The 15,314-nt window shown below is 50.0% G+C and overlaps 1 protein-coding gene and 1 non-coding gene across 4 annotated transcripts in view; one reads left to right on the top strand and one right to left on the bottom strand.

Moving 5' to 3' along the window:
• LOC146204827 (SUN domain-containing ossification factor-like) overlaps positions 1–15,314 on the bottom strand; it is a 109,352-nt gene that overhangs the window by 57,295 nt on the left and 36,743 nt on the right. The gene's annotated exons all lie outside the window — the stretch shown is intronic.
• On the top strand, positions 8,971–9,043 carry TRNAR-CCG (transfer RNA arginine (anticodon CCG)). The gene has a single exon. It is a non-coding gene; the product is annotated as a tRNA-Arg (tRNA).

The raw sequence follows: 15,314 nt of genomic DNA, 5'->3' as shown, positions 1-15,314 counted from the left end.
ATGTAAATTTTATGTACTATAAATTTATAACTTTAGTACTATATGCTTCTAATTATCACTGTGCAGTTTGTTTAGCCAAGTCACACTGCACGTCTGACAATGCTTTTCCCAATATTCTACACAGGTAAATTTAAGTTGCAATCTAAAGATCTTGCTTGCAATAATAAGCTGCCATTTATTCATTAAATACAAGCCATATCAAGGTACTTATGCACATGCTAAACATTGCATCTACCTGGAAATTAAACACTGGCGCGTTACAGTGGTGTGAGTAAGTAACAGCAAATTAGTTTCAAGAACGAAAAGGAAAGAAATGAAGACAGGAAGGACGCACGCAGATAGAGAATAACCCGCTACGTTGGCCCGCGGAACTCGTCACCTCTGCGTAGTCCGGTAGGCGTCGTCGACGCGCAGCATGAGAAGCCTGAACGCGCACAGCACCCAGCAGACGCCGATCACGTTGACGCTCTTCATCTAACGGCGCCTACACCGCGCAGAGAGCCCTCTTCCTCCCCTTGGTCTCCTCGACGGCCGGCCGGCTAGCCACTCCGCCAGCCGGTGCGTACGCTACGACCTGCGCTAATGCGCGACCGCCGGCCAGGCAAGTCAGCCCCGCCTCGCTCGCCTAACGGGAACCCCGTTTTCGCCTGTGTATGGACAGCAACTCCTCGCGCGCCCTCCCCCACACTCCCGAGAGCTGCGCCCATCGCCAGCAGCACGTTTACGCCGCACACGACCCGGCGTGATGTTCATAAGAGGGTGTGAGGCCGTTCCTCATCAGGTGGGAAGTGGTCAAACAATCAGGCGTCCTGCCTAAGACAACAGGTGCGAGCAACGGCGACCTGGCTGCTGGCTGACAGATGGCAACGGTATGTGTTGCGCACACCTGCAAGTTTCATGCGGCCATCCTGGGTAAAATAAAAAAAAAAAAAAAAGACGTTTTTTTCTGTTTTCTTTTCTTTTTTTTTTTTTTCCGGAAGGAACGTTTGCTTGGGAAAAAGAAGCGCGGCTCTTACGTCGGCTCAGATAGCTTGTCACAACAGTCACTGCGTACCTTTCTCTTTTTTTTTTTTTCAGTCAAAGTTCGAGGGACAGCCAATGTCGCAAAGAAGTGAACAAAAAAGGGGGATACACACGAGCTACATGACAGCGTTAAAAGCTCTCGTCAGCAGGCTCTCCCTGCGGATCCTCGTTCACGTACGTGCCCTTCGCTACTTTTTCCGTTTCTCCGTATTTCCATTCTTGCCATTTGTGCGTCTATTGTCCAGGACATGCTAATTAACGTGCGGTCGTAATGCCACCATATATACACCCGACATGCGCATTAGATCCTCGCTTTAACCACGCCGCACGAAAGTGCCTGCGTGATATGGGGTCAGTCATTCGGAATCCAAAGGTTCTCCTTCCCAACTCAAAAACGGAGCCCGAGTTGGCAGCGCCCGCCAACTCGGCTATGGCATGCGGACTCGTGACGTCACGCAACCAATAAGTGCCTGGTCACGCCACCTGCCCAAAAACACGCTCGCGATCTCTCGCTCCCAACACCGGCGCCGGATTTTGTAAAGAACGGGGCCAACGCTGTCGCGTTAGCATAGTAGCTTAGCCTCTCGATACCGTGAGGAGGGTGGCTGTTCCTGGCCCTACGGGGCTGGGACGCTTAGCATCTCGATACCGTGAGGAGGGTGGCTGTTCCTGGCCCTACGGGGCTGGGACGGCAAGTCAACGCCGCTTGCAGCGGAGGCTAGCCGGCCACCAATTTTTATCTTTTGTAGGCCGTCATTGCACCCGCCACCGCTTAGGTGGTGGACGACGGCTGTTGCGGAGCGCGTCTTTCTCTCTCTTTTTCTTTATTTTCTCTTCTGTCCGCACGAGGCAGCGGAGGTGGCTCAGCTACAGAGCCAGTAGCAGGCCTGTGCATTTTCTTTTCCTTTTTCCTACAGCCACAACAATAACAACAACCACTATTTCCACTAGGACATAGCGCTACATGTTCTACACCGTATTCGCCCCATTTCGTCCGTTCGTTCCGCGCTCCCAAATGTTCGGCGCCAGTAGCGCTGCCACCACATGGCCGTTCAATGGGAGCGCATCACTCAAATCATTGAAAAGCTCGCTTATTTCGTAAACGCCAGCTTTGATGCAACCGCACACGAACGTGAGATGGCGGCCAGGCGCGCCGGGGAAAATGAAGAGCGAGTGAGCGCTATGCATGGCACGCAAAACAACGAAAGCAGCGATGGAACCTGAGTGCACTTCCAGTATTCAGTGTAAACGAGAAGCGGATGAACGCGGCGGAGCCAGCGGAGCGGCTAGGCAAGCGGAAGCGCGGGAAGCAAACGCATGTGTTCAGCAGCCAAATGCACTGCACTATAGCTTGATTTGAGGGCCTCAGTCCGCTGCTAGTCACCGTTTCGACAAGTGGACTTCTCTGTAGGGTTGGCTACGAACTGAGGCTCCCACTCAACCCTTTCTTCGGTGTCCTTTGATTTGAAGTGCCTATCTTCTTCACCTCGTTACACCCTGGATCCTGTAGTACCTGTAGGACGCGGCTAACACCATCTATGGACCGCCAGAAAGCACTCCGCCCTTCTCCTGCGAGGGAAATGTGGGAAACGAGAAGGCGAACAGATGTGTCCGAGCTCTAGCAAACCGGGAAGGACCGGTTTCTTCAAGTCCTCTGTAAACGAAACTTACACGAGTGACTCTACTTCACCTGGACGTTACCAGAAAACAGGCCAGAAACTTACATGGAGCCCAAATTGGGACAGTTATGACCCCCATTCTTCGGTAGAAAATTACTAAACAGCCCATCAAACTCAACTGCTTATATGTATACATTGCGATCGCAAAGCAACAGAACACTTCCTATGGGGCTGTAAGGAAAATCCACCACCAAAAGACCTCCTACCAGCACCCTCACAGGGGGGGGGGGGGTCCTCTGTTAGAGGGCCACTGATCCTATCCTACTGACCTTCTGGATCAATAATGTTTCTCTCTAATCCAATCCAATACCTTTCGTGTTTGTACCTTCAAGACCAGCAGCAATTTTGTTTGCTCTTGTAAATAAACATGTGTCATGTGCGGTTTGGCATTGTCTCTCTCTTTTAGAAATATTTTGGAAAAAAGCACACCACGCATGACTGTCATGTACTGTTCTTCCGCTACAAGTAAACTAGTCCGCCATTGCAGCTTTTCTTATTCTCTGAAGAATACAAGATTAAATTACAAGCGCAAGGTTTTCGATGCCTCTGGCCCGTTCAATAGAAATGAACATTAAATTGTCGATTTCGTTCCGTGCCGTTCTTTGTTAGCGGACCAGTTGGCGGACTGGCTATGCCAACTGCTGTTCTCTCATTTGACGCAGATTTCTTTTATGCCGGCATCGATGCCTCGGTGCAGCACAGGAACAGGTGTTTAGGTAAGCATGAGGACTACGTTGAGAAATATACTGTGTGCGCAGTGACAACAGCGAAGCGGTATATCTGCTTGTGGAATAAAATTTGTCCGCGCGAGCTGTTGTTACCTCTCTTTTTGAATCACCCCCGTGAGCCAGAGTTACTGTCACGCTCCTCGCCTCCTAACAACTCGTTCCCATACGGAAAAGCTGCGTTTTAAATGTAAGGGCTCTGCCTAGTTTATGAACGCGCAGCTCAGTACAAGTTCATTTAGATGAGACGCAAACGAAGAAAGTATTTCTGGAGCTTCGCTTACGGCCTTTACGCGGAAGTGAAGAAAATGAGCAAGATCTGATATGACTACAGCAAGAACGCTGTATGGCGTTCACGTGCGAATTACCGAAGTCTCCGCCGCCTGATCGCCGAAAACGAAGCGACCAGCCAACAACCTACTGCTCCACCGATTGCCGCACGTCGATAGGCAGCGGTGGGCCTATTTCGGAGCACAAGTGTAGCGTCTGTCATTTGTGCAGAGCTTGCTTAGTCGCCTGACCCGACCGACGTCACGACCAACCTGCAACTTTCTTTTCTGCAGTTTCTCGCGGCACGTTCTCATATCCTTACGTCTAAATGCTTTCGACGCACACACAACCCGAAGCACACAAGCGGCGAACAAAAAGACGCCGCCTCGATTCTGTGTATCGCGTTGGCTATCGCACGGGAGGCCGGCGCGTGTATATAAAAACGCCACTCAACCCTAATCCAAGACGACAGCGACCGCACTTGAGCCGGCCCGAACGGACTGCAGCACGCGTTCGTCTATCTATAGAAGCGGATCAAGTGCACACACCACGCGGCGTCTAGACACCAACGACTGTGCCCCCACACTTGCACACACACATACGCGCGTCTATGGTGTTTTCGCACGCCGATCGCTACGGGAACGAGCGGCGCACACCCGGTCAAGCACGTCTCTCTCGGCGCGACTTGTAATTAGCCCAGGCCGCGATAGCACGTGGCGGTGTATTTATACGGGTCGGGCTCGCCTAGCGCGCGCATCGGAGGAGCCTGGGGGCGAGGGCGTGCGCCACGTTCTAATGAACAGAGCCGCCACCCCCGACAGTCGCGGCGTGCGACGGGAAAGCGGTCAATACACGCCACGAGGGCAGACGCCTCGCAGACGTCGCTGCACCCCGGCAGTCCAGAAAAGGCCACTCCAGCTATTCAACGACCTTAATTAATCACATTGGCTGCCCCTGGACGCATATAGTCGCTTTCCAATGGTGTATATACACAACACGGTTACAGCTCGTTGCCTTTCTCACTCTGGTGATCCTGGCGCGCATGTGCAAGACAGTAATACTTTACCCTGCTTAAGCAGAGGCTAAGATGTCGAAATGTACAGAACCCCCTCCCCCACCCCTTCTTCCTTTGCCGTGTTCTCCTTCCGCAGCTCTGAAACGATGACGCAGGCCATTGCCAAGCCACCTGGACCGAATCCGCCGGAAAATTAGAGTATGCACAAGTTCCAGGGCGAAAAAATGCGGTGAAGAGCAAACAGAGATGCCAATCAAGTCAGAAACAAAAGTCAGGAGCAATATAGCAATATAGCACTGTAGCCTCGATAGGAATTAAACATACTTAGTGCATTGTGAAGGCTCGCGGGTGATACCCGTCCCGCCAGTTTCGCGCCGTTTCTGGAAGTGCGAGCGACACGCCGCGACAACGCCCTGCCCTGTCCGGGCTGCATATCACAGCGAAAATAACGTCAAACACCGACGAGACTGCCGATCGAAAGCGGGTAAACTTCGCTTTCATCAAGCGCGGCGCAGGACGGAGACCAAGTAGTTGCACGCCCTTGCGTGCAAAGGACACGCACGAGGCAATGCGGCACTTTTCTTTCGCCTCAAGCCCGAGAGTGGAAGGAGGCGGCAGTCGATGCGCAGAAAAAAAGAAAAGAAAGAAAAAAGCGGTCGATCAAAGGAGTATGTGCCAGCCGCGGAGGGAAGAAAAATAAACAGAAAAAAAAAAAAAGCAAGACAGAAGAAGGTTACTAGAGTCAGGCACACAATGGACCCAAATCACGACGCTGACCAAGGAGACTTCAACCGTCTCCGCGAGGCCACATGGCAAAAAAATATGACGCAAGCAGAGAATTAAACACGTCGGCAACCACGTAGTCGATCAATTTTTACTTAAACAGCCACCTGCTCCGATATGCCACAGCCACTGCGCATGCGTGGGGTGCATATATGTGGAACCGCGCCGGTACCGGCGCAGTGAGCCATGTGAGCCATGAAGCAGTTGAGCAGAGTTGAGGCATCGCCTTAGGCGAGCAAATCTTCGTATTCGTTGCTTCCGCAATTCTACTCGGGATGGCCATTGGTCAAACCACAGCCATTTTTTTTTTCCCCGGCAGCATCTTGTCTTTCATTGATAGCTTCTTCCTAGTTAGTAGGCCTCGCGCATTTCCGTGATTTATTTTGTGAAATGCGATTTAACTTTTTGATTTGGTGAATTACTGAAATATTCAAGGCGGGAAATTAGGCGGCATTTGTACCTTACAATACTGGGGTTCATCGGCTTAGTACTGTGAGCAAAGCATGGCGTGGCACAGCATCCCTCAAGATGATGCATGTGGAGAAGCGCGATGAGACAGGGACGCGCCCCCAACGGAACACAAAGCACTTCGGTGTTAAAGGGAGTATGAGGCAGTGGGCGGCGTGTGAACAATGGGCACGGTGCCCGCCTCTATGTTTGGGACTTAAAAACGCAATCCTGACCACGTTTAAAGCAAGGAAGGGAAACGCGGTTGGAAAGACGATCGTCACTAGGCGTGCATGGTAAAATTACAGAGGCACACGGGCTAGCCATCTTCGCAAACGAGAAAACGAAGAGCGAAATCTGCTTCAAAGAACACCCAAGAATAGAAAATAAATGTACATCTATAAGGATTCTTAGGTACCTGAATACAAAAAGAACACGATTCACATCATATAAAAACTGGAAAGAAATAAGATTGCCATGACAAGCAGTGTAAAAAATAAATTGGGGGAAGGGGGGGGGGGGGGGGTAAACTGAGAGTAAAAAAATACAGAAAGCCGTTTACTAGAATAATGACCAGGAAGTCTGAATGAACCTGCACCGAAGGAAGACTAAAACCAGGAAGGAAACGTGTTAAGAAACCTCAAAGAGGCATTCAGCGGCCGCTTTGAAGATATATCTAGCCATTTCTTAACGCACAGTTGCAAGAAATATTTCCCAAGAGAAGGACTCGTGTACTATCGCGCTCAGCGGTGCAGCTCGCGTACTGAGCGCGACAGTGCAGCACGAACCAGTGTCAATGGAACCACTGCTTATCTTTTCCAGAATGTCGGAGCTAGTATACATTCACGTTTGCCGCCTCGCTTATATTTCCTCCCTCGACAAATTCCCGAAACTTGAACCCCAAATATTCACACACATGAATGATGGATGGGTGCTGTAAGTAGGAAAAAAGGCGCAATAAATTGTGGGTTAGATGTCATGTCAAGTGTGACATATTATTTTCAAGTGCAGCGCAGCAGCAAGCTGGTGAGAACCAAAGCCTTCTTAACAAGGACCAATTTCGGATGAAAACGGAAAGACGAGCTCACTACCCTGCTTCATTATCAAAATAACTTGACCATCCACCCATCCATCGATCCTTACGCCGTATGCTGCCGGTGTCGCGCATCAATGGGAATTGCATGCTTCCTTGAAAAACAACCGTCAACGATTCCGTCTGACCTGGATACACAGGCACCATGCTCACGCGGCCGAGTCCAGAGATATGCTGCGTCATTAGCCCCTGAAAGCTGTTCATGGGGTAATGACTGTGTACGCTAAAATGAGACATCATGAGACACCGTTGCCCATGCGTATTTCGCACTTTATAGCAGTCACCCATGCCTCATCCCCTGCGGCCTCGAGTCATACCTCTAGTAAACGGTCCTAGACGAACTGAACCGGTGGCCATGCCGGCTGCCATGTTGCCTACACCATTTTCGATAGCACGCGGCTGGCTGGAGCCCGTCTTTGCAAGGCTGAATGATTTGCTTTCCACCGTGATCAGTTATGCCACCTTGGCAGCACAACCTCGATAAGCCAATAAGAACCGTCGTCGTCACCTGTTGCCATAAGGGACACTAGTGAGAAGCAGACTCAGCAGTGTGTAGCTAGGCCAGTTGCAACGCAACGCACGAGATGCGCTCACTTAAAGCGCGGTAGGGGGTCCAGAGGCGCTCTTCGGTGTTCACTCATTTGTGGTGCTACCTATCGCAGTCCACTATAATTTCACACACGCAACGCACATAACGGCTCCTACTGTGAGGTCGCATTAAGAGCAGCTGTGCCTGGATGTGCGAACAGAGCCAACGGTGATCTAGCGAACGGGGGAATATTTGGAAGATGCGGCCATAAAAACCAGCCACGGCTTAGTACAAGCTACAAAGCATCGCGACCGAATGTTATCGACTAAAGCCCGTCTGATCACGATGGTACATGATGAAAATTAGATGACGCCGACCAAAAGGATGGAATGACGTTCCGGCTCCCCCACGGGAGCCACAATGACGCGCAACGTAGCTGCGTATCGTTCATTCACGGCGCATGAATGAACCCAGGCACCTGAGATAGATTGGGCGAAGATCACGTGATCACTACAGTGACGTCACAAACCGGCGCGTAGATCAAAATGCGCTTGCCGAACACTCCGTGACCGCCGCTCACAACATAAACTGGGCAGAGGCACGTGTAATAGCAAAAGAAAGGGACAAGAAGTCACGGCTCTATCTGGTCTGGAATCTCTATCTGGAAGTGTGCCGATCTTCTTTTCTCGGCCGATCTACACGCTGCTGCATTACAACGAAATGTGAAACGGTAAGTGGGGTCAAAGCCTCGCACAGGCTAGGAGAGACTGCTCCGGATTAGTTTTCGATCACCTGGGGGTGCTTTAACGTGCACTGAAATCGCACAACACACGGGCGCTTTTCTTTCTTTTTTTTTTTTTCTTTTTGCACTTTGCTCCTATAAAAACGAGACTACCGCGGCTGGAATTCGACCCCGCGACCTTGGGCTGAGCAGTTGAACGCCATAGCCAGAAAGTCACCGCTGCAGGCGCGGAAAACGGAATGTTGTAAATATCCTGCACGGTGCACGCAAGGAACCTCGATACAACGCTTGCGATACACTCCCCACTATAATCTTAACGTCAAACTGCACACATTCGATCCCTCTACTTATAAGCACTAATAAAACAAACCCGCCTCATAACCATTTCCTGCGCAGAATTCCTCATAATGCTTTTCGATGGAGGCGAAAAGCAAGGCGCCCGTGTGCTGTGAGATTTCAGTGCACGTTAAAGAACCTCAGGTGGTCGAAATTTCCGGAGTCCTCCACTACCGCGTCTCTCATAGCCCGAGTCGCTTTGGTACGTTAAACCCCACAAACCAAACAAACCAAAGTGTTTTTTTTTTTTTTTTTGATTTCCACAAAACATTCTACCTTCCCTTTGTGGCAGACACTGCATCCTCTATTTGCACACCCGCTCGCATCGGCTCCTGTGGCCTAATGGATAAGGCGCTGGTCTCCGGAACCAGAGATTGTGGGTTCGAGTCCCATCAGGTGCAAAGTTTTTTTTAACTTATGGACAATTCACGAACGAGGAAACGAACACGCAAAGAGAGTTCTCTTTCTTCACACAAATAAAATTATAACATAAAAGTTGCAGCGGTGTGGCACCCATTCCGCAAGTCATTTCGAAAGACTGCAAAAAAAAAAAAAAACGGGAGATTCGCTACACGGGCAATGCCACCGCGTCAATAGTCTGTCGAACAAGGAGGTTTAACGTCCTTGCTGTCGAATCATGGAGGCAGTGCGGAGCCCGACCGAGGTTTCGAGGGCTTTCAATCGGAGGCTTCGGGTACTCACGTATGTGAAGCGCTCGCCGCAACAAGCTGGGAAATAAAATCAGCACCAGCATTATCTCTCAATATACAACTTATTTTGCAGAACAAAAATACAAAAAACAGGCCGGACGACAAAACAATGCAGTGCGCTGTGCACTGTAAAACACTGCACAAGAAATGCCGCTGTTGCGAGCGTTAACAAAAAGAATCAACGCCAGGTTCTCAAAAGTGCATGGACACTGCTGCAGCTTGTCCAAGACAACGGTGTTCATTTTAAGGGCGTGTTTGAAGATTGTTCTCGCACGCTGATTGCTAGCATGCCCGAAAATTACTGGCGGCGACGGCAGCGCTACAACACCTTGGTGTGAGATGTAGTCTCCAGCCGGCAATTGAGTTCGCTGTGTACCAACGGCACAACTCCTTCGAGCTCAATAGCCATTAATATTTCGAAGACTATGGACTCAACAGGTCTTTAAAGTGGATATAACCTTAATCTATCCTGTCAGCCACCTCACTGGCCTCTATGCCTTCGTGGGCTTACAATCCTCGTCGCCGTCCACCTCCGTACCTTCATCTCCACTAGCATACGGCAAAATCAAACTACCATCGATTTAGTGGCATGAAATACGCTACGAAAATAACGACGGTGTGTAAAAACAATAGCGCGCGCGGAAGATAACCACGCTGAATCACGCTTCACGATTGCGAATTCAGGCACAATGGCTGGAAGAAAAAGAAAACGAAGTGCCGACGAGGCGTCAAGATACACTGTTTGTACACGCAGTCGTCGCCAGTAAACTGGTCAGAATACGGAGCGATAGGAGGGAAGGGGGGTAGTGATACATTTATTGGCCGCCTAGGCCCTCGTCAAAAAATTTGTCCAGGTGCTTGTCGCAGACGGCGGTGCTCAAAAGCCCAGAAAAACTAGCGCACCATTCCATGCAAAACGCAGATAGGTCAGCCTTCGTTGGAAACAAGTCTCGCTGCAAGCGAGCCTGCATGCCTGCACCAGGTACATGTAGAGCACCTATCATATATACGACATACGCGCAGAGCTTTCTGAACCAGCTGCACACACGCAGAGCTTTCTGAACCAGCTGCACGGAGTGGACAGCACTATTTCCCCTACTGGATGTGCTTTGATGAATGTGCAGCGACAAAATTCAGTTTAACGTCCCAAAGCGACTCAGGCTACGAGAGACTGCGCAGTGGAGGGCTTCAGAAATTTCGACCACCTGGGGTGCCTTAACGTGCAAACGAAGCGTTAAGAAAGCCCCTAGCCGCCTTGATTTTATTACTCGCCTCATTTCTGCTGTAGTAGGGGCTTTCGCTGAGTTACGTACTTGAGCGGGATCTCCCACACCCAGTGGTTTAGGCCAAGCGTATGGTCAGTGCTTACACAAGTCGGCATCTGCTGGTCAAGGTTCTGATCGCGGAGGCGTTGTTCGAACCGCAGGTTTCACACCGCCGCGCGGCCGAACGCATGCCAGAAGCTGGTCTTGCAGGAAGACCAGGGAGGCCGGTCGGCCGCAGGATTGTGGAACCACACATTTTCCAGGCTTGGTGGCATCGTCCTAACTACCGATCGTCGACATCGTGGTCGGCAACGGCGCGGTGCCCGCCGAAACAGAGGGTGGTAGACGAAAGGATGGGGCAGCAGTCTTAGCTGTTGGCACTGCGCACCTCGGCTCCAATGTGGGAGGAGGAAAGGTGCAGCACCCCACCAACAAAAAGAGGTTGTTTTATGCGGAATTTGCGACGCCCAAGCGGTCCAGGCTAAACGTTCGGTCTGAAAGCGCGCGCACACGCACGCACGCACGAACGAACGAACTAAAAAAAAAAAAAAAAAAAGAACGCGCAAGCGGACTGTAACCGGGCCAAATGGAAGAGGGAGCGTCGTATTCCGGTCGGTATTTGCGCGAGCCCTTTTTGAAACGCCAAACCGGCAGCGACCAGCGCGGCTTGTGTTAGAGTAAGAAACGAAATCCAAGGTTCATGTGCACTGAAAAGCAACCGCTGTCCTTGCTGGCGAAAATTCTCTGCGAACCACCTTTTCGTAAAGCCTGTGAGGTCGCTTTTCTAAAATGGGAGCTGCTACGTACAACAACACCGGTGCTTTGCTGGACAGACATTCCAATGAATAACACAACAGAACCAAGTGCTAAATAAAAATGTTGATGACAATGTCGTAACTGCGAGACAGAGCTGCACAGTTCTAGCATTTATTAACGCCAAAAAAGCACACTTTCTTAACGCAAGACAGAGGAGCTTCGATTTGTCACGTTACAGCGAACCGACTGCGTTTTAGGTTTAATCTGGTTGGTGCAGACGGTTTAACGTCCTAAAGCGACTCAGGCTGAGGGACGCGCCGTACAGGAGGCCTCCGGAAATTTCGACCACCTGGGGTTCTTTAACGTGCATTCCATCGAAAAGCGGCCGCCGCGGCCGGCATTTGATCCCGCGTCCTTGTGTTCAGCAGCGGGGCCCAATTAACTGCATTTTAAGCGTGAAGCACGGTAACACCAAGCGTGGAGATATACATGCACCCGGTAACGGCAGTTCTAACTCCTGAAAGTACCAAAATTAAAACAGGGTCACACAAATCAGTTAGCCACGTCCTGCTGAAAAACAACACAGAATCGAATCAGGTCAAGTGGTGTGTATGAGAGGAAGTAAGTGATTACGGTAGCAGAAATAAGCGCGAAGAGTCGACAAGGAAAAAAAAAAAAAAAAAAGACATGCAGCACATCACGGAACACAGCCCTGGTCTGAGCTAGGCGTTAAAAAGTTCACCACATATGAATACTTATCGCTGTTCGCTTACTCTGATAACGTAGTCAGACGCTTCAATACCCTTTTTAAACACCCATATAAGCTTGGAAGTATGGCAAATATAACTCCATTTACAGTAGCGTCAATGAAGTTATACTTAAAGACTATTCGGTGTAGCTGTGCAATGTGGCTATGTGGAAGTCAAGTGCAGGCCCAATTGTAACATTTATTATCGAAATTACTAGCCTTTAAGACCGCAAACCTGAAGGCAGTCGTCATAAGGCTTCCTTTAAAATGTTACAGTCATTGTCAGTGTTGTCATGCAAATAACCAACGGCGGAGTAAACCCAGATTTCGCCCACCGTCCTCGATTTGCTGGGAGCACGGGCCAGCTCCAGCCCATTACCGATATCACGTGCCAAGTACCATGATATGAACGGCGCGCATCATTTCTCGACGCCACATCGTCGGCCGGCCCGCAAGCGGCTGGTCGAGAAAGCAGGTGAGCGAAAATTGAATGGACCGCTCACACTCAAGAGATTTTGCAGCACAAGTCGGTACGATAAATTCACAAACTAGTCCTTTGAATGAAAATTGGCAACACTGAGAACTATATAGTTAGTCCAGCCTATTCAAGTAGCCAAGCAAACATAAATATTTATCTGAAGTACGTATGCGTAACTGAGTCATCCTCCTGCACAAATAGTAGTCGTCTCAAGCGACCACGAGTTTATTCCTTGCCTGTACTGAGCACAAAAACGAACACTATGCAAAATGAATCGACATTGTCTATTAGCTCACGAGATATTAGGTGCCGCGAAAGATATCGAGAAACGAATCGGCGGCTGAACGCGCCCCAAATGCGAAAAAAAAAAAAAAGACGGCAGATTTAAAGGAATTACTCGGTAACTCCTGCTCAGAGTAGGATGACAGAAGCGGAATGAGCTCGTGATGTGCTATGCAATTTAACGTGAGTGGAGCTGCGCTAAATTTACTACGCTGCGAGAGCAGGACCGAAGCGATTGAAGAACGAGTCATTTGGAAAACATTTAAGCGATGCGGTGAGAGAGAGACCAACCGGCACTAAGTGCGCAAGCGACTGTGGCATCTGCAGCAGAGAAAGGATTTGACGTGAATTTCCCTCCCAATGAGAGTGGAATGGAAAGGGCGGTTCCCGCAGCAGCCCCAGTGATAATTACGCGAGCCAGAGACCGCGGTCACAAGCTCAAGTTATGTACGCCGCCTGCAAGCTTTGCAACACACGCTCACGGCGGCTTTCGTCACAAAACGTGAGGCAAGTCGCAAAGATTGAGCGCCAGCAACGATTGCGACTAAATGGCATCCATTGTGTGTGACGGAAAAGGACAATTTAAAGTAAGCTCTCCGTCCAAACGCGCACAGTGCCATAACGATGCGGGCGCTGTAAAGGTCGTATGTGAGCACAACCGTCCCTGAAAGTGCACTTAGAAAGACCGGATGTGAGAAGCAGCTACAGCTCGCAGAACCGGAAGGAGGGGTGGGAGAGCCAGAAAAGTGGAAGAGAGAAAACGACGAGATGGGGAGCCTCGGTATCGACGTGCACGACGATTACTCTACGAAAAGAAAATGTCGAAGTTAGATCCAGGAAAATGCCCATTTGTCGGGCTGCACGCGGCAAACTGCCGCTGCGATGCGACTGTGCGCGGTACGCGCTGAAATCACAACTTTGGGTTAAGGTAAAGCAAAACAAAGAAAATCCCAGGACCGAGGGTGAAGGTGTAGACAAAGACAATTAAGACCAGAAGACAAGAAAAAGAACAGTGCCAACTGTTTTGCACAAACGAGAGAAAGAAAAAGAACTCCCACGTCAAAGAAATAAAGGATATGCGCCTTAGTGGCGCTGGCTGGTGCCGACGCCACTGGCGGTGAACGATCCGGATAAAAAGAGACGCGTCACCGAAACACAGGCGCCCGCTGGTACGGGGAGGTTGGCGACCGCTGGGTGCAGAGGGGAAAGCTTACAGCCGAGTTTCGAAATACCGCTAAAATTAATGACAGACGGGTTATGTTTCCCCTGCCACTGATCAGGGTACACCTGGGTGCCTGCGTAAGCTGATCCCGGTAACGAAACCCTCATGGAGTTATGCTAAAGCTCTAGCAGCCATAAGGCTCGAGTCAGCTGGCCAGGCGAATGCCCCGTTCAAAAATATTTAACTATAGTTCTAGTTTCTGGGGTTTAACTATACCTAAGCGACACAGGCTGTGAGAGACGCCATAGTGGAGGGTTCCGAAAATTTCGACCACCGATTCTTTAGCGTACACTGCCATCATAAAGCACACGGGGACCTTGCTTTTCGCCTCCATGGAAAAAAGACCGCCGCGGCTGGGATTCGATCCCGCACCTTGGGCGCAGCAGTCGAGCGCCGTAACCACTGAGCCACCACGGCGGCGTAACATTAACTACAGTTAACTTACATGTTCTGACTGAGTAACGCATTGCGAGTAAGCTGTGATTAAAGAGAGATGCCGAGTTTATTCAAATTTACCAGAAAGGCGGTACAGCAGTGTTCCCAGCGAGCACTGCATTGACTTACTTTCCAGTGACTCTACATGCACTCAGTCAGGACGCAATTTCCCTTTTTGTCGACCTTCAAAGGCAAGACTTGCTGCTTTTTCCCGAATAAAGAAAATAAACAGAAGTTAAGAATCGATTCGCGATTAGGTTATCAGACAAGAATTCTCCCTCCTCGTTATACTTTTTTTTTTTCGAGCCGCAGTGCACAACGGCGTATATAAGAGACATCGTATACGGTTAAAGCAAGATACGAGCTTCAACAAGGATTCAGTTCTAGGTCTGCATCGACGAGATGCTGGACTACGATGGAAGGACGACTGAGTCACCTACACGGCACGGAGAAGCTGCAAACGCAGCAAGGCGTCCTAATGGCTCACCAGCGTCAGAAAAAGCAAACCCAGCTTCATTGCAACCGAAGCACTGCGGTGTCTTCTTCACTGACACACTGTCCATTACTCGAAAGAACATTAAGAGGTTTATTTCACGAACATGATCGGTTGAGGTATATACACTCATCCGAATCACCCACTGACAAGTAAAGACAGGCGCTGCCCAAATCGGAAGTTATATCGATGCATTTTCTCCCAGCTTCGCCGAAAAGGAAGGGTGTAGCGGACTCAGCAGCAAATAAAAACCCTGTGAAACCAAAAAAGCCCTGAGGATACC

This window comes from Amblyomma maculatum, chromosome 1, assembly GCF_055883805.1.
Source record: "Amblyomma maculatum isolate TAMU_Amacu chromosome 1, ASM5588380v1, whole genome shotgun sequence".
Lineage (NCBI taxonomy): Eukaryota > Metazoa > Arthropoda > Arachnida > Ixodida > Ixodidae > Amblyomma > Amblyomma maculatum.
This window is presented reverse-complemented; position numbering and strand designations above follow the sequence as displayed.